General features: G+C 41.9%; 1 long non-coding RNA gene across 2 annotated transcripts; it reads left to right on the forward strand.

The window, feature by feature from the left end:
- The first annotated feature begins 1,503 nt into the window (after positions 1 to 1,503).
- On the forward strand, positions 1,504 to 20,230 carry LOC149313497 (uncharacterized). 2 transcript variants are annotated; one of them, XR_016281078.1, is made up of 4 exons: positions 1,504 to 1,746; positions 7,651 to 7,818; positions 18,858 to 19,034; positions 19,961 to 20,230. It is a non-coding gene; the product is annotated as an uncharacterized LOC149313497 (long non-coding RNA). The 2 variants fall into 2 exon arrangements; XR_016281077.1 differs by having other exon boundaries at positions 18,861 to 19,034.
- The last annotated feature ends 1,676 nt before the right edge of the window (positions 20,231 to 21,906 follow it).

Here is a 21,906-nt window from a genome sequence, read left to right on the forward strand (position 1 = left end):
TGAAATGTACACATATTGGTTTATAAAGCAGACTCCATGCATGCAGCCTCAGCAACAAGATTGTTGAGAGGAACTATGGATATCAAAGAACATGATTTATTCATGCAGTTCATTCATTTACAGAAGTGTATAGGAGAGAACATGGATTTAAACCCTGGATGCATTAACACAGGCAACAGGGCCATCCCAATATAATAAATTTATTATTAGACAAAGGATAAAATGGCACCCTCCTTCATTCTCCATATAGTGATAACCGCACTGTTTTTCATTATTGGTATCCTCCGTCAAACCTGATGTAGGACTTTTCAGCATAGGCTGTGTAGAATCTATAGTATTGACATCCCACACCTATCTGCTTCTCCACCAGCAAGTGCTACCATAAGGGGTTGCCTCACTTTGCTTAATAACAGGGCTAATTCTAACTTCACTTATTTGAACATGACTTCATCAGGATTAATAGGATTTAGTCAGCCCTCTGGATCCACAGATTCTGAATTCACAGATTTAACCATTCATAGTTTAATTTTTTAAAAAAAAAATCCACAAAGCAAACCTTGATTTTGGTATTTTATATAAAGGACACCATTTTATTATGCCATTGTATATAATAGAACTTGAGCATCCACTGATTTTAGTATCCATGGGGGAGTTCTGAAACCAAACTCCAGCAGATACCAAAGGCCCACTGTGAAGTAATTTTTATTCGGAAAGGATTAATGTACATATATCTCATTATGCCTCCTTTCCCCACAACTTTCCCCAAGGCTGCTGGCTTGCAAAAAAGGGGACATAGACCTGCAATTTCTCTCTTCTCTTGCCTCCTTCCCTTCTCCACAGCTTTCGAAAGGCTCACAGAGATGTATTACCATATTGACCCATATATACCTAGGATTTTGGAGCCCATTTGTGGGCTTAAATTTTCCGACTTATTGACGAGTACATATGGTAATTGGGACAGTCCCTTCTAAATCAGGAAAGTTGGAGGGTATGTAGGGGCTATGGTCATACCCACCTGATACCAGCCAGTTCATGTAGAGGACAGAAGGGAGGAGATGTAGGACAGGACCAAAATCTTTCTATTACCCTACCACCCTAACTAGAGGATGTTATCCTGATTTTAGTGTGCCAATATATATAGCAATGGCAGTAGTATCAGAGAGAGAGAGCTGAGAAGTCAACAAACAATGTTAGACTATCCAAAAGCAGTATTCAGAAAACAGAACTAAAAGCAGGCAGAAAAGAAAGCAAGTAAAAAATACCTGAAAGCAACATCTAATAGTCCTGCCAAGCCATTCCATGAAAGCATGTGAGGGAAAACTAGAGATGGAGCACATTATCAGGCCAAGGCTAGATAATGCAGGAGCCAAATGTATGTGAAGAATGCCAGGAACGGAGCAAATTTTGACTTGTTTCCAGCAGCTCCTGTTATCACCACCAGCAGCCTCTAACCCAGTGCTGCTCACATCCCACCCACAACAAAGCTGTAGCTACTCAGAGGTTATGTAGCAGGAAGCCTCCACATGTGAAATATCTTGGTCTCTCTTGGTTTTCTGCTGCAGCGTTGTAGTCCTTGTTGGCAGGGCCATGCTCTTCTGCTTCTTGAAGTGTCACTGTTCTTGAGATTGAGGTTGGGTGGGAGCAGATCAGCTTCTCATTCTTCTGCAGAAACTTGATCTTCTGGATTGAGTGAATCATCGGCCATCACTGCTGAGGGTTCCAGCTCCTTCTGGGCCCTTGTCTTTGGTAGGTCCTGAGTGTTAGATTTAGCAACTTTTGCATGCCTATACTTGTTAATTGTTAGACTGCATGTCGAACATTGGTATTTGGGCACAAAATGTTTACAGTAGCATCCTGGTTGTTGTTCCATATCCTATTCTCTTCCTCTACAGTTTATCCTTCCTTTGTTCTTGGGGGAGAGGGTCTCATTTGTCCTAATTTTATTTCTTTCTCTCGCCATGAAAAAGCATATGTGAGAAGAACCTCTCTTAGTAAGATGGTCCCCTGATACAATGTAGTACTTTTTCTTTTCCTTTTGCCTGTTTCCTTTTGCATATAATTAACCTGTGTTAATTATTCACAAGTATCTATTAGTAGAACTACTTTTATGTACCTTGCAAAGAAGACAATTTATTTTCTTGTTCTGCTAGATCATGTGTGTGCAGACAGATGTGGGACTGATGAATTTTCAACATATTACTATACTTGAGATACACTACTGTCTTTCACATTTCCTAACAGTGAGGGAGTTTGCGGGCACATGACAGATACCTAAAGAAAAATGCCCATAAAATACTTCATCCTCTTATGAGTCGAGGGAAATCAGTTTGCAGTCTCTTCTCTTCATAGCAGAGAAGACGACAAATGAGGATTCAACATTTCCAATCTGAACTCACATTTTGTAGTATACAAGTGTAGGTTCCTGTTGAACTTATCCAAAAAGAACATATGTCCCCTTTCCTTTAAAAAATCTAATCACGACTTGATTTCTGCAATGCGCTCTGTATAGGGCTACCCTTGTGCCTAGTTCGGAAACTTCAACTAGTCCAAAACATGGCAGCCAGACTGGTCACTGGGAGTTCCAGGTGTGACCATATAACACCGATTTTAAAGTCCCTTCATTGGCTCACCATTCGTTTCTGAGCACAGTACATGGTGTTGGTTATGACCTTTACAGTCCTTCATGGCTTGGGTCCAGCTTATCTACAGGATCGCCTTCTTCCAAATAATCGACCTCTTACATTTAGGTCCTCGGGGAGAAATCTATGGCAGCCAGCAAAAACAAAGCTGGCTGCGGTTACCCAGAGGACCTTCTCTTCTGTCGCTCCCAAGTTATGGAATGGCCTGCTAGAGGAGACCCGCCATATTACCAATCTTGACAGCTTTAAAAAGGCAGTCAAGACAGATCCCTTTCAACGGGCCTTCCCAGGTTAGCATCTCAATCGCCCCTATGTCTTGTCTCTTTTAATAATTTTAACAGTATTGTTTTATTGTTATTGTTTATAATAATGATTTATTAGTTATAGTGGGTGGGTGGTTTTTTGGAATATTCTACTTTATTGTGTTTTAATGTTGTTAGCCACCTCGATCTTAATGGAAAGACGAGGTATAAATATTATTTTATTTATTTATTTATTTATTTATTTATTTAAACAAGAAGTGCAAAACACTTGTTAAGCTTTAGCTGCAAAGTCTTACATTTTAAAGGTTTTTAAAATTTAAATTCTAAATTTTAATAAATTAAATAAATTTACAAACTCTCTCCCAAAGCAAGCCATTTTGGTAACACCCTTCTTGAGTTTTCAGCTGGACAGCTAAGCGAGCCTTTGGTCTCTAAAATCAGGGAAAGCTTTTCTCCCTGTTTTAGGTGTGTTTTTATTTGTTTAAATAGCTGTTTTGGTCCATTTTAAAAATTTTATTTGCTTTATCTACTTCTATTTACTGTATGTCACCTTGGGAGCCCTGGCAAGGGAAGAGGTGATAAAATACAAAAATAAAATAAAACAGGAAAACTTTATCCTGTGTGATCCTGTCAAGGGTTCACTACTGAGTCCTTGCTTCAGCTGACATATCAATTCTCTGATGGCCTGAAGCTGTGGATAATGCATTCTCAGAAAGACTGGCAGTATGCTTCCCTATACTCTTTTCAGATACATTTTTCCTTCCAAGAAGCATTTGGGAATTAACTAGAATAATTTGCTATGGCCAGGGCTGAACCAAGACATTTTGCTGCCTAGCAAACCCAACCCACCTTGGTCATGGGGCTTACTACCCAAAGCCAGGCATATTATTTTTGGCAAATGAGGGAGAAGATTCCACAGTTACTGAGAAAGTAAGGATAGTGATAACAATTTAAATAGCCCTTTGCTGCCCTTTCATGGCACACAAATTTATTGCCTGAAGTGGCCACCTTACTCCCCTTCATGGTAATACTGGCCCTGACAATTGCCTTAATGTATTTTTAATTTTTTAAGTTACTACTTATCAGTTGTTCATTATCTTTCTGTTTAGATTTCTAAAGTTTTTTGTTTTGGTTTTGGGGTTTTGTTTTTTGTGGGGAGGGTTGGCAAGCTGCCTTATGAATGTCCTTGCTGAATGCTGGTCTGGAAATACAAAGGAGGAAAATGAAAACAAACGGCCCGAAGGGAAGCCTTTTCCTCTCTCAGTGAGTCCCTGGTTTAACCTGCAGCTCCTTCGGTTCGAGCCTCCTATCAATCCTGACCAAGCCTGCTTGTTTGGCTGTTTACCACCATCAGTGGAACACCTCTTCAGCTTAGCCGCTCTTTTGGCACTCCTTAAATGCATTTTTTACGAGGAGGCAAAGTCAAATCGCTATTACTTAATTAACACAATGGTGAAGGCTTCAATCTGGCTGCACAATAGCTCCCCTGACCTTGCAAGAAGGATGCATGACTTCATTATTGAGTATATTGTTTCCTATAAACATATAAAACCCGTACCAATAACAATCCCATCAGCCGAAATGAAGTTATCCGAGAACAGAATTAAACTCTAAATGACCCCTTTGCTCTACTCTATAGACCCCTATTAATAATTTCTAATCTAATCAACGGGGTAAATGTACTACTACAGCCCATGCCAGGCACTCTGCCAGGAAGGACCTATTGCTGTCCATCTCATTCATTCCAATCCAGGGCTCCTCAGGCAGAAGATGCATCTTTCACTGGGAGGCCTCTGGCTGATTTCCTCTTTTGTTATCTTTTTGAGGCAAAGTCATGTCCTTGTAACTGATAGACACATTGCTTTGTAAATAACCCTGGAGTGACTGATAGAGTTCTTGCCAGAAAAACCCTGTAAATAGCCAGGCATTATTCACACCAGGCCTGAGACTGCCATGATGCAGCTGACAAATTTATGACAGATACCATCTCACCTCTTGCACAAATATATGCTTTCCTGGCAAATTCATCACATGTTTTTAATGGGCCCCATACTGAATTTGTCAGCTGTCTGTCCCTGTGTGTTGTTTCCCTTTGGATTTCCGTCAAGGATTGCTGGCTGAACTCATCTCTCAGTTGCTAGGCCTGGGAGAGATCAATGATGACACATCTATTGATGATATTTTACCTTCAACAATTCAGACCATGCATCATTTTAACAATGCTGATATGTTTATTGAGTGCCTGCTAGCCTTGGCAATCAGATGGAAAGTGATGTCAGACTACATTTTTGCCCCACTCAGTAGGAAATTTACCTTCCTTCTTCTCTCCACTTCTTACTCCTTTAATTAGAATATGTAAAACCAATCTTAAAAGGAGAGATATTTGGGAAAGGATCTTTAGCAATAGGCAATTGTTTGATATAGCATGCCCCTTCCATGACTGGACCACTGCTTATTGAAAAGTACTTGGACATCAAAATTATATATCCTGTGAAAGGTATACACAACAGACAAGCTTCTAGCATAACATATATTGACATGGAGAGAGTGTGTGTTTGTATGTGCACACACGTTTTCAAATAGCCAGTCCTTGCATGTGAAATTTCAAATGGTACAATAATATTTAGTAGAGCATTCCATCTCAGAAAAATGTCAAATTCAAATACAGTCGGCCCTTCTTATACACGGATTTTTTATACACAGATTCAAGCATACACGGTTTGAAAATGTTCCAAAAAAGTATAAATTTACCTTGATGTTCCATTTTTTATTAGGGACACCATTTTGCTATGTCATTATATTTAATGGGACTTGAGCATACACGGATTTTGTTATACACGGGGGATCTTGGAACCAAACCCCAGCGTATAACAAGGATCCACTGTAAATATGAAATACTGTGATTCATATTTAGGATGGATAACCGTTATGTAATCTACTAAGAGAAGATCCAGGACTAGTGTTGTAGATTTCAGCATTGCTAGGAAAAAGATGTAGGAAGTTATAGAAGTGAGGCAATCCTGAACAGTTACCATATATACTTTCCTCAAAGACAAAATTTATAGGGCAGTTGAACATTACCATACATGCTTACTCCAGACATCTGTGTCAAATTGGACTAGTTGCCATAGAAGGCAATTGCTATGAGTATTAAGGTTATCCTTTCAAGGAAAAAACCTCACACTGAATATCAAGAAGATTTATTGACAGTCTAGCCTAGCATTGTCCACAAAGACTGCAGGGTTCTTTTCTAGCCCTGAATTGAAAAATCAGGCACTGAACCTGGGATCGTCTGCATACAAAGCTTGTGCTCTGTCACTGAGCTGTTGCTTCTTCTCTTCTACAAATATGACATGTTTACTGAAGGGTTTTCATTTGTTATTTACATAATGAATTGTCCGTAACATGCTTGGTACACCCAAAGGATACTGAGAGGTCTTCAATTTTTCAACCACTCCTTTCTCAGCTTAGAAATCCCATCAGTTGCACCTGACAAAGCCTCCTTTCCCCTCGCCACTTTAGGATCTTAGCTGCAGTGCCTTGGAGAGCCCTCTCCTATTTTTTAATCCTTAAAAATATTCCCCAGTGACTTATGGTAGTCCTCATTCTTTGCTCTTAGGGAAGCCTCCTCCCATTTTTTTTACTCGAAACTGACTACTGCAACTTGGCAACATCCAATAACAGTCAAATTTTGAAGCATGTATCCAAGAATTATGAAAATTTTCCTCTTTTAGCTTCTGGAAAGTTTCCTGTTTGGAATTGTTATTTTTAAAACTGAAACTTAGCACTATAACTTGGGAAACAATTAAAATATTGTCGAAGGCCTTCATGGCTGGCATCTATAGTTTTTTGTGGGTTTTTCGGGCTATGCGGCCATGTTCTAGAAGGGTTTATTCCTGACGTTTCGCCAGCATCTGTGGCTGGCATCTTCAAAGAAATTCAGCCAATTCAGACATTGCCTTAGTCCTAGCAGTTCAATATTGCCTATACTGATTGGCAGCAGTTATCAGTGACATAGTTTTCCAACCATTCCTGGAGAGGTCAAAAACACTGAATCAGGGAGGTCTTGCATACAACATTTGTTCTCTGTCAATAACCTCCAATTCTAGATCAGATATGGACCTCATGCAACCTAGAAATTGTTCCAAAATGGGACATGGATATCAGTTTCCTTAAATCTAGCAAAAATAAAATGTGGATTAATGCAGTGTTCGCTAGATAAATGCCAAGATGCTTCCTACCTGATGCTTCTCACACTTCATAGGCCAAAAGTAAAGAACATTTATCCTCCAAATATTTTAGACTACAAGTTGCACAAGCCCTTATCTTAGGCCATGCTGGCTTGAGCTTCTGTGACTTAACACTCAAAACATCTGAAGCACCAGAATTTTCATACTTCTCGCATAGGTAAGGAGAAAGGAATGTGAGACCCATTAGTATAATGAATTAATAGAAAATGCACTGCTGGGCTTAGTGACACTGGCATTGAGATGTTGCAGTTATAAATGTCCCTGGTTAACTAATACAACTCATTCTTCTTCTGAGTGCTTCTTTGGACAAACTCAAAAAGACTTTCCCCAGAGAAGGTTATCTGAACTACCTGAACAGTTACCAAATATACTTTCCCCAAAGACAAAATTTATAGCACACTTGAACATTACCATACATGCTCACTCCAGACATCTGCTTCAAATGGACTAGTTGCCATAGAAGGCAATTGCTAAGAGTATTATGGTTATCCTTTCAAGGAAGAAAGTCACACTGAACATCAAGAGGATTTATGACTCTGACCTCTGCAGACTCTTATGAAATGAGTACTCTGAAAGGTTTACCTGGCTTTACCAGAACACATCTCAGTGATCCTTTCCTGATCTCAAGAAGAAGGAACATTTTATTTTATTTTTGACATTTGGAAGGTAATGTAATCATATATGGTAACATTTGTAATGTATCCCGTGTTTGTGTTTTCCTTGGCATTTACTATGAAGAAAAATTAATGCTCATGTCTGAGATTATAATGCAGTGGAAAGTATACTAAATTACACGTTTTCTAATTTTTGCTCCCAGTGTGGATACCGGGGGGGGGGGGCATTATGGCAGGATATAGATAATAGAAATGTGTTGTTCTGCCACATTGTGCCTATTTTTTTATTAAGTGATTGTGTGGACAGCATCACAGGACCATATTTTATAGACAAAATCTCTCCAAGTAAGATGTGTTGGTTTGGAGTATGGGGCCTCCACATAGAGCCCATCAGCCCCACCCAGCATGGTCATCCATAAGAGATTGTGGGAATTTTATGCTAAAATATCTGGAAACCTAAAATAAATAATTTGAGGCCCAAAAGTAGTGGACAAAGAGAAATATGGTATTTCTCTCCTTTCTATCCATCTCTACCCAGAGTTCTTCTCTCAGTAGCCACAAAGCTCATGGTAAGCCGGTGCCATATCTTGCGGTTGATGGTGAGGCATATCATAGGCTGAGGAGAGGAGTGCAGCAAACTGTATACCAGGGATGTCACTAGGGGGTGCAGGGAGTATGAATCACATCAGGTGCCACCTCAGAGTGTCTTAAGAACAGTTGGTAGGGCAGTCATTCTCATCCATCCCAAGATCTCCTTGGTTGCCACTTTCTGCCAGCCAGGGGCACATCAGCTGTCCATCAACTGTGGCTGCTGGTGGGGGTGAGGTGCTGGCACTGCCACTCAGCAGTAAGATCCCTTTCCTTCTTGGCCACCAGCCCTGGCATTCCTGGAAGGGACTGCTGGGCAGCAGAGGCAGCCTGGCTGGCAGAATTGGGTGGTTGGGGCTGACAGCATGAGCTACTGCACTCGGATGACACCAATCCTAGAATGCCACTGCTGAATGCGTCCTTTAACTAATGGCACTGTATCTTCAAAACTAACCTCATAAAGGCTCAGGGTCGATGGACAGTCTCAGTAATCCTTGATAATTAACTTTTCTGAGGCTCTTGCTTGACTAAAGGGAAGTGCATGGCTGCTGCACTGCACCATTTGGCCACCCAATGCCCATCCTACTCTGGCAGGGACAAACCCACCCACTGATGGCTCCATTTCAACTGGGAAATGAATCTACTGCAGGTTTCAGTCCAAATTTTAAAGGCACGATCCAAGGTGCATAAAATTGAAGACTAAAACACAAGAGTGGATTTACCACCTGACTGACATGGAAATCACCAGCTGCTACTGAAGACAACACTTCAGGCTGCACAATTTAAGTGTCATGGAAAGGCAGAAAACTATTAGTTATTTCATTTGTTATTATTAGATAATTACTACCAGGAATAAGGAAAGGTATTTGTGGGATTTGGTGTTCTATGTGCAAAATTAACCTGTCTGTTTTTGGTTATTATGTACCCAGATCCCAGACCCACCCCCGATGTGTGTGTATTTTGTGCCATTTTTTTGTGTCAGGCAGCAAAATAGCTCTGGCAAATGTCTAATATTGTCAATCACATATTGTCAAATATGTGTACTGCACCATCCTCTGCTACCAAAGATTTCCATAAGAACAGAAGAAGATGTGCATTTTCACTTCTAGGGTTTCAGTTTTCTGGATTATGTTGGGAGACAGAAGTTCTTTGACTCTGTGGTTTTGGTCAAACCGTGTGGAGATCTCCACTAAATGCTAGAGAAATCTCTCCTACCTTGGTCAAGACAATTTCTTATTTTTTGTACCTACATTTACATTACAAAATCACAAACATGTGAAGACACATTAAAATGAGTGAGAGATTCAAAGTGGTTTCATGCTTACTTATAGTACAAATTGGATAGCAGGGAAAAAAGGATTAAGAGAGATCCTATGCCTTGCCAGCACATTTTGTAGTTTTTGGCTTTTCCTTTTCTCAAGAGAATGCAAACGCCCAACAGTCACCACATACTGGAAAGTAATCCATCAACATTTTTTTTTTTTTTGCAATCTGTGTTTCTGCACACAAACACACGCATACTTCCATTGCAATTTCTTATATCTTAGTTCTAACAAACACAATTCTTCAGAAGAGAATGCTAAACACAATTTACTTTCCATTGCTATTGTTTATAATCACTCAGTTTATTGTGTTAAGCTGTTCAGAACCAGTTGGGAATTCTTACACTTCTAACACTGTTATAGTTCAAAGTGATTGAGAAAAGATTAATTCCTGATTTCTATGAACTGAAACATCTTGATTAATATGATACTCATGCTTTTGTCTATAGAATGTTAGTTATTTCCAAATCCTCCTCCTCTTAATACTCATTCTCAAAATCCCCTCAACAGAGTTTGGAAAAGTTACTTTTTGACTACAACCCTAAAAATCCCTCAGTCAGCATAGCGACTGTATGCTAGCTGAGGAGTTGTAGGAAGTATATTCCAAGTCATCGAAGCCTTTGACAAAACCAATCATTTTCTCCCTCAAAGGCATAGACACTTTTAAGAAAATCCAGAACAAATGGTCACAACCTCTCACCGATTTATGTTCATTTAACTCAGTTAAAGTGATTATGCCTACCTCTGGGTTGCATTTTTTGCATTTGTCCACTGCAGCAATCTCCTTACCAGATAGTGCACTAAAAATAGGTGAACAGAAAATTCCTAAGCTTTTGCTCATAAACCACCCATGCTTTGTCATGTCTAAGCTTGGATTTGGGAAAGAGAATCAAGCCAATTTGGACTTTGTGTTCAATGGTGATGGGTGGGGATTACTTAATTTGGTTGGATTGTGCCCTGACTTGTTTACTTGGCATGAGTTTATATAAGAAGTAAGTTATTTCATCAGATGGGATCATTCACAACTACAGTGTAACTGAATTTTGTGGGGAGGAGGAGTAGAACAGCTTTTCAAGAAAATTTCCTTTAGTTTGAAATAGCTTGTTATTATTATCTCATCATTCTCCCACAATTGTAATTAAGGCAGAATATAATTTTAAAAAGAATAATAAAGCTTAAAACATGCAAAATCAACATTAAAATGGGATTAAAGTATCCAAAATATTTAAATGGTTCAAAACTACTCTCAAGAAGATAAAATACAATTAAAAGATAAAAAGCAATTTGTACCAGTTCAGTTTAAAGCAGTATAGCACTCTCAGCCTGTTCTTTTAAAACTTTATATTTTAAAAGTCTGTCGGAATGAAATAATTCAAAATTTCTGCTCTGGTCAGGCCCCACCTGGAATATTGTGTCCAGTTCTGGGCACCACAATTCAAAAAGGACATTGAGAAACTGGAGCGTGTCCAAAGGAGGGCGACTAAAATGGTGAAGGGCCTAGAAACTAAGCCCTATGAGGAACGCCTTAGGGAACTGGGTATGTTTAGCCTGGAGAAAAGAAGGTTAAGAGGTGATATGATAGCCCTGTTTAAATATTTGAAGGGATGTCATATTGAGGAGGGAGCAAGCTTGTTTTCTGCTGCTCCAGAGAACAGGACCAGGAACAATGGATCCAAGCTGCAGGAAAAGAGATTCCACCTCAACATTAGGAGGAACTGATTCTAAATGGTAACATCAGTATAATCAGTGATGGTTACGCAAATAACACCAACAATGTAGATGTAAAAATGTAGGATATTAGCAAGCCTTCAAATTAGTTAGGAAATGTTAATGTTAAGGGCTTTTTAATTTTTAAACCAGCAGTTCTACCAAAGCTGAATTTCAGAAGAATTTTTAAAACAACTTTGAATTCCAAAGGCTGAATTCAAATATTCAGCCTTTGAATGTGACTTGAATTTTGCCCCAGCAGCTGTGCTAAAAACCAAATGAGACTGAAATCATCAAGATTTTTAATATATTCAATCATTATTCAGTCATTAGATTGACATCTACATGAATTAAGTGTGGATGATTCTGACAGTTTCACTTTCTTCTTACCCAAATTCTCTCTCGAATTTATAAAGAAATTAATGCACTTTAATGCACATTTAAAAGACAAACTGAATGGAATAAATGAATGAATGAATTGAATTGAATAGAAACTCAATAGGTTTCTTAGATGGTGAGGTGCTAGCCATATAGCTGTTAAAAATAAGGATCCTGTTGAGGGTGTGGGAGAAATGTGGCAAAACATCGCTTCAGCACCACAAACATTTATTTATTTATTTAATACACTTCTATCCCACCTTTCTTCCAAAATTGGATCAAAGAGGGCTGAATCATGGCTGAATACACAAGTGTGTCACCAGGGGCTGTGCATAGGACTGACCACACTGAATGATAGCCCTGGTAGGGTGGTACACCCTGTGAGACTGGCCGTCACCTCCCTTTCATGCTTGCCCAGCAACTATGCCAGATGCTTATCAAAATACACACACACCAGAAGTGGCTGCTGCTGGGGAGGTGGTGCCTTCTATTTAGGGTGTGGCATGGCTGCTGGCAGAGCAGCTGCAGCAGACCCTAAAGGGGTCCTTTGGAGGCTACAACACTGCCCGTCTGGCTAGGTGATGGGTGGCCGATCAGGGAGCAGGTAAGAGAGAGAGGGAGAGGCGGTTCTCTCCCCCGCAGCCTTTTCTGGGCACCCACAATTGATAATACAAACCTTGGGTGAATCCATCAGTTTTGCTTTCTCTGACTTTCATTTTTAACCTCTTTTTAAATGTTGAGTTTATGAAAGAATTTGCAGATCCCTTCTCACGGGTTTGTTGGATTTCCCCCTAGGCTAATCTGTCAGACTACACTGTTAAGTTTCATCGAGCCAGTCACACAAAAGCAGTGGATAAAGCCATGAGATCTCTCATGGCTAGAGATGTCAAATTTTTAAAAGAATAAGATGTATGAGCTGTGTTTATGTGCATTTTCCAGAACTGCAAAACTCTGTGTCTCCCCACTGACTTCAAAGGTAGCTGCTGGGTGCTCTGCAGAAGGTCAGGCTATGCTCGCAAGAGTCTGACAGTTGCACTCCGACTGCTTTGGGGAGACTTGGCCAGCCCTGTCCCATTTATCATCACCGTTAATTTTTCTAGCCCATCCTTAAGGAAGCTGAAAACAGAGGGTGCTCCAAACAAGCTCACTTCTTCCTCTTTCTCCAGCTGCACAGACAAACCCAGAAGAAGGGAGCACCAAGGCAGGGGGAGGGGGAACCTCTTCAGGCCAGAAGCAAGAGAGAGTGTCAGCCAGTGAAGAAGGGTGTGGGAAAATCTCATGACCAGCCAGTTTTATGAATCACTGCCTCCAGGGGAAGCGGGTGGGATTGGAGACTTTCGCACTGCGACAACCTGGGGAAAACCCACCTGGAAAATTAAGCCTACTTGAAAAGAGATGTTCTCCACCCTTCCCAGAAGAAGAAAGGCTTACTGAGAGACTGTAAGGGAGGCTGACAAAGTCATCATAGAGAGGAGGGTGAGAGAATGAAGGAAGAGGGCAAAAAGAGGGAGTTTTGCTAAGGAGAATGTTCTTAGCACTGATTCTTTCTATATGTCACAGCAGCTGGCTTCTGGAAATGAATCAGACATGCCAGACATGCAGCTGTGCATATTTAGCACACAGGGACCTGAGTAGTTGTTTTCTGGCCAACAAGGAAGAGGCTGCTCACACTTGTGGGGTAAAAGCTACAGAGAGTCCTCTACAGTCATTAATCTGGGGTACCTCGGGACCAGAGTAGCTACTTCTTTCCATATATCCATCCATCCCCCCCCCCCCTCTCTCTCTCTCACACACACAAAATCTAGTTTTGTTGTACAATACCACTTGAACTAATCTGGGAAAGCCAATAGGCTATGCACCTGCCCCAGCCACAAGGCCTTACACCTTTGTTTGCTGAGAAATCTGAAGTGCTGATAACATTTAACAAGTTGTCTTCTGAATGAAACTGCTCAGAATACCATGGATGGTAGTCTCTTGGGCTGTCACCTGTTAGCTTAGACACTGGAAACAGCCTTCAGCTATCTCGAGCTGAAGTGGAGGAAATAATAATAATAATAATAATAATAATAATAATAATAATAATTTTTATTTGTATATTTCCTGCCTCTCGCTGTGGATCAAGGCAGGAGTACAACAGTAAATTTTAGATTACAATTCAGTTAAAATACATTCATATGACATAAAATCTAAAAAACACAGCAATAAACCTATAAAAATTAAATGTCAACATCTAGTGTCCCATACATGATCAGAATGAAGTGTCTTCTTATAACTGTTATAGCAGATCAGGGGGATAGGCTCACTGGAAGAGATCCATCTTGAGTGCCTTTTTGAAAGCATCTAAGATGGTAATAAGATGGATCTTCTCCAGCAAGCCATTCCACAATTTGGGAGCCATAGCAGTAAATGCCCTGTGGGAAGTAGATCTTAATCTAGTCTTTGGGTAATCCAATAGGTTCTTACCAGTTGTTCTGAGAGTGCGGGGCGGATTGTGTAGGGAGAGGCATTCCTTCAAGTAACTCGGGCCCAAGCCATGTAGGGCATTAAAGGTAATGACCAACACTTTGTACTGCACCCGGAAACTAATCGGCAGCCAGTGAAGAGATTTTAGTACAGGTGTTATGTGGTCTGACCTAGATGTTCCAGTGAAAAATCTGGCTGCCGCATTCTGCACCAGTTGAAGTTTCCAAACTTGGTACAAAGGTAGCCTCATGTAGAGCGCATTACAGAAATCAAAACGAGAGATAACCAGTGCAAGTACCACTTCTTTTGGTCCAGGTAGGGGCACAGCTGGCGTAGCAACCAAAGTTGATACCAGGCACTTCTGGCCATCACATCTACTTGATGGGCCAGGCAATTTCCATCCAGCTTGAAATTGGCCACTATAAAACCGCTGTTAAAAAAGCCCTCCCTCGACCCCCTGATACATAGTAATTATCGTCCAGTCTCGCTGCTGCCATTCTTGGGGAAGGTGATCGAGAGGGCGGTTGCAATCCAGCTTCGATCGATCTTGGATGAAACAGATTATCTGGACCCATTTCAAACTGGCTTTCGGGCGGGTTACAGGGTTGAGACGGCCATGGTCGCCTTGGTCAATGATCTCCGTCTGGGCATCGACAGGGGAAGCGTGTCCCTGTTGGTGCTCTTGGACATCTCAGCGGCTTTCGATACCATAGACCATGGTATCCTTCTGGAGCGCCTGGTAGAGGTGGGAATCGGGGGCACTGCGCTCCAGTGGTTCCGGTCCTACCTCTCTGGGAGGTTCCAGATGGTGCAGCTGGGAGACGTGTGCTCCGATAAGAGGGCCCTTACATCTGGGGTCCCTCAGGGAGCCATTCTGTCTCCCATGCTTTTCAACATTTACATGAAACCACTGGGAGAGATCATCCAGAGACATGGGGCGCGGGGTTATCAGTACGCTGATGACACCCAAATAGTCTTCTCTATGTATCCAACTGATGTAGTGGCTGAGGATGGCGTCTCTCCTCTCGTGGCCTGTCTGGAGTCAGTAATGGGCTGGATGAGGGAAAACCGACTCAGTCTGAATCCAGAGAAAACGGAGGTACTTGTGATAGGTTCCCCTGGTCCAGGAATGGCGGTGGTTCCACCTGTCCTGAACGGGATCATGCTTCCTGTGAAGGACTCCGTGCGCAGTCTGGGGGTGCTTCTTGACTCGTCGCTTCACCTCACAGCTCAGGTGGATGCGACGGTCAAGAGCACCTGTTATCAGCTTCGGCTTATTCGCCAGCTGCACCCATACCTGGCCCAGAGAGACCTTGAAACGGTAGTACATGCTCTGGTAACCTCTAGATTGGATTTCTGCAATGTGCTCTACATGGGGCAACCCTTGTACCACACCCGGAAGCTACAGATGGTACAGAATATGGCAGCCAGACTGGTCACTGGTACTGCCAGGACCAGTCACATTACACCTGTACTTAAAGATCTGCATTGGCTGCCCATTCGCTTCCGGGCACAATACAAGGTGTTGGTTATAACCTATAAAGCCCTACATGGCTTGGGCCCGGGATACCTTGAGGACCGCCTCTCCCCATACATTCCGCCCCGCACCCTCAGAACATCTGGGCAGCAACTACTGAGGGTCCCAGGGGCTAGATTAGCCTCCACAGCAAGGAGGTCATATACCATCATCGCCCCGACCCTCTGGAACACGCTGCCCATAGAGCTCCGCTCGGCCACCTCCCTGGCCCAGTTCAGGAAGGAATTAAAAACCTTCCTGTTCCGACTAGCATTCCCTGAAACAAGTTCCAGCTAGTCTTCCCCCCCTCTGACAGCAATGGTAGCTGGTTGATGGGGTTTTAATATTGGTTTTAACAGTTTGAGTTTATTGTATTGTATTGATATATGTATTTGTATTTGTTTAACCTGCTGTTCACCGCCCTGATCATAGGAAGGGCGGTATACAAATAAAATTTTTATTTATTATTATTTATTTGAGATGATAACTGTAGAGATGGATCTAGAAGAACCCCCAGACAGCAAACTTTGTCCTTTAGGGGAAGTGTCACCCCGTGCAGGACTGGTTGACAAATCTCCATCCCTGGACTTGGGATACCTATTGCAAGCATCTCTGTTTTCTCTGGATTCAGCTTGAGTTTGTTTTCCCTCATCCAGTCCATTACTGACTTAAGACAGGCATCCAGAGGAGAGATGCCATTCTTAGTCACTGGAGCAGTCGGAGACATAGAGAAGTAGATTTGGGTGTCATCAGCATACTGATAACACCACGCCCCATGTCTCCGGATGATCTCTCCCAGCTGTTTCATGTAAATGTTAAACAGCATGGGGGACAGAATGGCACCCTGAGAGATGCCAGATGGCAGCTCTCTTTTAGAAGAGCATGAGTCCCCCAGGTTCACCATCTGGAATCTGCCCGAGAGGTAGGAACAGAGCCAATAGAGCGCAGTGCCCCCGATACCTAACTCCCTCAGGCATTCCAAAAGGATACCATGGTCAATGGTATCGAAAGCCACTGCAATGTCCAAGAGCACCAACAAGGTCATATTTCCCTCATCGATGCCCAGACAGAGACCATTGACTAAGGTGACCATGGCTGTCTCAACACCGTATCCCATCCTAAAGCCAATTTAAAATGGGTCCCCATAATCAGTTTCATCCAATACAGCTTGGAGTTGGAGGGCGAAAGCCAGTTCCTTTCCTGTAATAGTTGCCATGTTCCAGTTCCACAAATCTGGACATGCAGTTTGCATATTATGCAATTTATTTAAATCATGCACATTACACACACTGTTGCATTTTTTTCTTCTGCTGTGTTTCATACTATTCATAGTAATACTATTTTTATAGTTATCATTGATCTTCCAGAACCAGTACAGAGTAATGTTTAAAGTGCTGGACTTGGAACAAGGAGACCAAATTCAAATCTCTGCTACATTCACTCCACTCTGATCCACCCACTTCCCTCTCTCTTATTTCCTTCCTACTTCTATCCTTGTCTCACTCTGCACCCTCAAAATGATTCCCTCCCTTGCTTCTTTCAACCTTCCAGTCCCCATGCTCATATCCCTTCCCTTCTCATCCTTTCTTCACCCCACCTTAATCATCCTCCACTGCCTACAGGATTTACTCTCAATCCCCTTACACCTGAAAGGCAGGGAAAACTTACTTCTCACTCAACAATTTCACAGAAGAAAAAGATATATTTTAGACTACCATTCCCAGAACCCTTCAGTCATGATAGGCAACTAGTATACCTGCTATGGGATTCTGGGAGCTGATGTCCATGAAATACCTCTCCCGCAGAGCAATCATTGCTCTGGAAAAGTATCATATTTAGAGGAAATGTTCAGGATGCCAGTAATGGGAGTGGCAACTAGAAAGGCTACCATGCATATCATTCCTAAGAAATGCCCAAGTACCGTACTCAGGAAAGGAATGGACCTCAACAGCTATAAATATTTCACTATGGCAGATGAATAATAAATAGCAAAGAGATCATTATCACAACATACATTCACAAAAACAATGGCATAGGCTGGGAACAATATGACCCAATCCAATAATTCAGGATTGTGTGGCTTTCTTACTCTGTTGCTTTTTTTTTAATTAAAAGTATCAAATTTAGAAAGTAGTGATTGATCTTTTTGTGTATGTGCATGCCCACATACAAATATTTTGCATTTCTTTTGGAAGCAAACAATTTAACTAGTGAGCCTCAGAAGGTACAAATCATCTGTATTACATAGATTTTATCATTTGAAGAATTTGTGTTCAGTATTAGGCTCAGCCTTAGAGGATATAGTTAGGGCTAAGATACAAAAGGAAGTTGAGAAAGGGAGAGTTATCGGTCCCTATTCTTCACCCCCAGTCCCTAATTTGAGAGAGTCTCCATTAGGCATTGTCCCTCAAAAGGCCCCAGGGGAATATAGATTAATACACCTCTTATCATTTCCAAGGGGTGATTCAGTCAATGATAGTATGTAGTAAATCTATATGTAGTAAAGGCTTCGCTGCTGAGCTTGGAAAGTGTGATATTAAATCTGCTTTCAGATTGTTACCAGTTCACCTTCAAGATTTTGAGCTATTGGGTTTTTTGTTCAAACACAAATTTTATATGGACAGGGCCCTTCCCATGGGCTGTTCTATATCTGTCCTGGTTCACCAAACGCGCACACAGGCTGGCTGGGAGGCAACCTCCAACTGATAATGCAGGCAGAGGCAACTAATCACAAGCAGATAGAAATTGTCCTTGCTTGTGAGAGTCCATTAAGAGAAAGGTGTGCATCAAGCAGTCCAAGTTAAGGGAGCCAACAGGAATCAAAGTCAATACAGTCCAAAGGGCAAAGAAGCCAGAAGTTCTGAAGTAGGGATGCAGGAGTCTAGAAACAAGTAACAAGAATACTGGCCAGGAAACAAATAAGTTGCTTCCAGCAACTCTTTAGGCAAACTCAGATTTTAAATAGCCTGATACCAGCTTGTTCTAATCAGAGCTTGACTGCTTGCCACTTAGCCTGCAGCCTGGCTAAATGTCTTAGCTCTATCTTGTGTTGAATCCTTTTGTTCCTCCTCCTTGATTGAGTACTTAAGGCCCCAGCTATGTTCTCTGTCTCATCAGCAGGTGAGTCATGCCTTCATCCTGCTGGCTGAGGCTGCAATTCCACAGGATGAGCTGGCTGAAGCTCTTCAACACAAAGGGCTGGCTGCTTGCAACCGGGAGAGCTGCAGGTTGTTCCCTGTCTGGAATACTTGCTTGGGCCCCTTACTCAGCCTCCTCATCAGACTCTTCCTCCAGGTAACAGTCCTGCAGCTCTTGGCCCATGACAATATCCTGCTCAGCATTCAAAGCCTTTAGTACCTTTGTAGAGTGGGCCATACGTATGCAATCTGAGCTTCAAGGGGTGATTCATTATTTAGAAGATTTTTTGTTTGTTGGTAGGGCAGGGTTGGGCCAATGGCATCTCCTGATGCAACAATTTGCACTACTCTCTGACAATTTAAGAGACCCATTAGCGCATGAGAAGACTGAGGGTCCCACCACCTGTCTAATTTTTTGGGCATTGAAATTGACACTATAAACCAGTGTTCCAGACTATCAAAGAATAAATTAACCAACATTAAGGAAAGGATTTATAAATTCCTGCAGTTATGCAAAGCTACCCTTTGAGAGTTTCAGGAATTGATTGGCCACTTGAATTTTGCCTGCAGGGTAATTGCCCCAGGCTGAGCCTTTCTTAGGCGTTTGTGTTCTGCAACTATTGGTGTTTCTTAACCACATCACAGGATATGGGTGACCACTGAAATCAAACAAGATTTACATGAGTTGCTTTCATTCCTGGAATCCTTCAATGGTGTATCCTTTTGGAGGGACATTGGGGCTTTTCAGGGCCTTACAGGTCACCTCCAATGCAGCAGGCTCTATTGGCTTTGGAGTGTATTTTAACAATCATTGGTATGCACAATTGTGGCCACATGACTGGATGCTCATTGGCCTTTCCGCTGACCTCACTTTTTTGGAATTTTTTCCAATAGGGTAGCAGTTCACATTTGGGTGGACAAATTCGCCATTTCATCTGTCCATTTTTGGTGTGATATTGCAGCAACAGTGCAGGTGATCAATCATTTGTCATCCAGGTCCCCTTGTGTCATGAGCTTGGTTAGGGTTTTTGTTCTTAACTATTAGATACATTACGTACTTTTCATGGCTTTCCATGTCCCCAGGGTCGACAATGAAATTGGTGATGCCCTTTCCTGCCAACAGATGTGCCGTTTCAGACAGCTGGCTCCAGAGGCAGACCTCAACCTGGCAGCGATGCCATAAGAACTGTGGATGCTTGGAAGGGTGAAGTGGCAAGGACCATAAGTACTTCACTTTCAGATAACATGTGCTCCAATTATAGAAATACATGCAAGGTTTTTGAGAGGTTTCAACATGCTCACAGTTTAAGCCCCATGTGGCCTGTACTAGTGGAACATATTATCTACACAATAAAGGGCTCATGCCTCAAACCATTAGGAATAAGTTGTCTGCCTTAGCCTTTGCTGCCAAAGACCAGGGGCCAGGATCCAGGGGATTAGACATGATAGGGTGCCCATGTCACCAGAAATTCTCAAGGGTTTGCATGAACAGTGGGCTCTTTTATGTTCTTCCCCTTATGAAACCATGTTGTTCCATACAGCAGTGTTAACTGAATTGGGGGGGGGCGGGGGGCGGGGGGGATTACAAATTAGCAAGTTAGTCAAAAAATGACACTTCTAACAGGGCCTTACTGATTAATGACTTGGTTTTGACAAACCGGACTGCAATTCTAAGGATTAGAAAGTCTAAGTTCAATAAAAAAGGGAAAGGAAGTTATATCACTATGAATACATGTCTTTTGGTGGGTCTTTGCCCAGTTCAGGCCTTGTCAGAATATTTAGCCTTACATGGCCAAGCTCCGTTGATTTTGTTTAGACACCCTGATGTCTACAGGTCCGATAGTGTTCACCTTCAGATGAGGGCAATTTGATATTTTGGAGGATTTTCAAAATTGGTTGAAGGACATTTTGAATTGCCTGGTGGGGGAACGGGACTAAGCAGACGCTTGTTGCTTATCAGTGGCCCATGTGGGGGTAAAGAATTTTTTGGTGCATACCATTGGCACCACTTTTTGGTGAAAGGTTAGGCTCTGCAACAACTTAGACAAGTCAAGTGGCCTGGGAGTTGTGAAAGAACCTGCCTTTCATTCAAGTAGACATGTTTTTTTGTTTTTTTTGGGGTTGTTTTTTTCTCAACCTTACAAACTCGAGGGAGTTTGGGGGAATGTGCCTTATGTTTACCTTTCTAGGACTGACTGAGGATACAGTCTATGAAAAGTCATGCTGCCAACTTTTTTCTTTCAGGTAGTCTCAAAGGTGCTACAGGATCTCTCTACATACTTATTACACAGACTAACATGGCTATATCTTTGAGTTCATTCCAAAGAGTTCATTGTATAACATACTTATTACACAGACTAACATGGCTATATCTTTGAATTCATTCCAAAGACTTCATTGTGTAACATGCATAAGGTTCCTACACATGTCCCATCTATGTGCCCATCCATGCCAGATCAACTTGGTTTCAGAGATGAAGTTACATCCAATGCCTATAAACGTGTTCCAGGTGATATATATTAATGAGATGACTTTATGTTCATAACTGGCTTTTTTTCTCTTTGATCTGTTTTATTTTTTCCCCTCCCATCCCCATGATTTGATTCCGTGATATGATGACAGATATAGTATTACCAACTTAGAATCATAGAATTGTAGAGTTGGAAGAGACCACAAGGGCCATCCAGTCCAACCCCATGCCATGCAGGAACTCTTAATCAAAGTATCCCCGACAGATGGCCATCAAGCCTCTGTTTATAGATCTCCAAGGAAGGAGCCTCCACTACACTCTGAGGGAGTGTGTTCCACTGTTGAACAGCCCTTACTGTCAGGACGTTCCTCCTAATGTTGCGGTGGAATCTCTTTTCCTGCTTGCATCCATTGTTCCGGGTCCTGTTCTCTGGAGCAGCAGAAAACAAGCTTGCTCTCTCCTCAATATGACATTCCTTCAAATATTTAAACAGGGCTATCATATCACCTCTTAACCTTCTCTTCTCCAGGCTAAACATCCCCAGCTCCCTAAGTCATTC

This window comes from Sceloporus occidentalis, unplaced genomic scaffold, assembly GCF_023333645.1.
Source record: "Sceloporus occidentalis isolate IW3139 unplaced genomic scaffold, rSceOcc1.0.p SCAF_4, whole genome shotgun sequence".
NCBI lineage: Eukaryota > Metazoa > Chordata > Lepidosauria > Squamata > Phrynosomatidae > Sceloporus > Sceloporus occidentalis.